The sequence below is a fragment of the Pteropus vampyrus genome, unplaced genomic scaffold (genome assembly GCF_000151845.1).
Source record: "Pteropus vampyrus isolate Shadow unplaced genomic scaffold, Pvam_2.0 Scaffold43, whole genome shotgun sequence".
NCBI classification, from domain to species: domain Eukaryota; kingdom Metazoa; phylum Chordata; class Mammalia; order Chiroptera; family Pteropodidae; genus Pteropus; species Pteropus vampyrus.
The window spans coordinates 4,858-6,208 of record NW_011888824.1 but is presented as its reverse complement, the minus strand read 5'-3'; positions in this window follow the sequence as shown (position 1 = coordinate 6,208).

Below are 1,351 nucleotides of genomic sequence, written 5' to 3'. Positions count from 1 at the left end.
TTTGTGATCATGGAAATAACCTTGAGCAAATGGTACAATTTTTGCAATAGAGATTGTTTCTTGAATGATTGTTTTCTTAATCCATGAGGTGTGTTCTACTTATCAACACGATGGACTTCAATTTTCTGTCATTTTTTTTTTTCTAGTAACACTACCCAAAGTTTATACATTGTCCATGATGAAAATTACAATGTATTGTATATTATGGGAAAAAAATGGATTATTCAAGAAATGTTGATGTGTCATATAATTTTGGGAGACTATCTTGTTAAGCATGTTGCTTCATTCATTTTTGAAAATCAAAACTGATTTCTTTCAGATGTTAAAAAATTAGAGGAAATATAGCTTTTGAAATTTTTCATTGGTATAATTATAAAAGAAAACCCACCAAAATATATGCACTCAATTTAAATATTTAAACTTCAAAAGAAAACAGTCATGTTAAGGGGAAAACAAAGACAACTTGGGAAAAATCATTGGCAGTATACATGATGAAAAAAGTTAATAGATTTAAAAGTGTAAGCTTTTTACAAAATTGTAAGGAAGCAGTAAACATTACATGATATTGATGAATAGGCCATTTTTCAGAGGAAAATTACAAATGGCCAAAAAATACATTAAAATGCCAATTGTACAATAATTTTAAAATGTAATAGAGTTTGATATGTGAAATTGGCAGATATTACAAGGATCAATAATACTTGATGTTAACTAGAGTGTGGGAAATTGTGCACTCCCATGAGAGTTAAACATGGTCATATAGGTCTATGGAAAATATAATTTAGTTTCTCCTTTTTGTGATGAATTAAAATATTTGTATAAAAAATTAAATCATACATGTTGCGTGACTCTGTGCTTCTATTTCCACCAAGTAATCCTAAGAAAAGAGCCAGGCAAGGAAGCACTCATGACCAGGACATTCATTGTATAAGTCTTAATTATTAACTGGAAAAAATGTACATCAGTATAGGATAAGTTAAATAAATTATGTTCTACCTATATAAGGGAATGTTATGAAGCCATTAAAAACTGCTAAAAGATTTCGTATACATTGACATGGAAAAACAACCACAATATATTTTGTGACTAAAAACAACATAACCAAAAATCTCTAGCCCAGATTATAAAACAGTATATATAATTATAAACTCTATATATGTATATACTTCCATATGCTATATTTGTGATGATATAAATACATTAAATTTGCTATTACCCATACACATCTCTATTCTCATCTGAGCACTGAAGTTAGGTCTGTCTGTGTGTCTCATTTTATTTTCACAGAATATCTTTGAGTATATATTTCTGAGATATTTTTTCTTATCTAATGAAGCAAAACTGTAGCTTC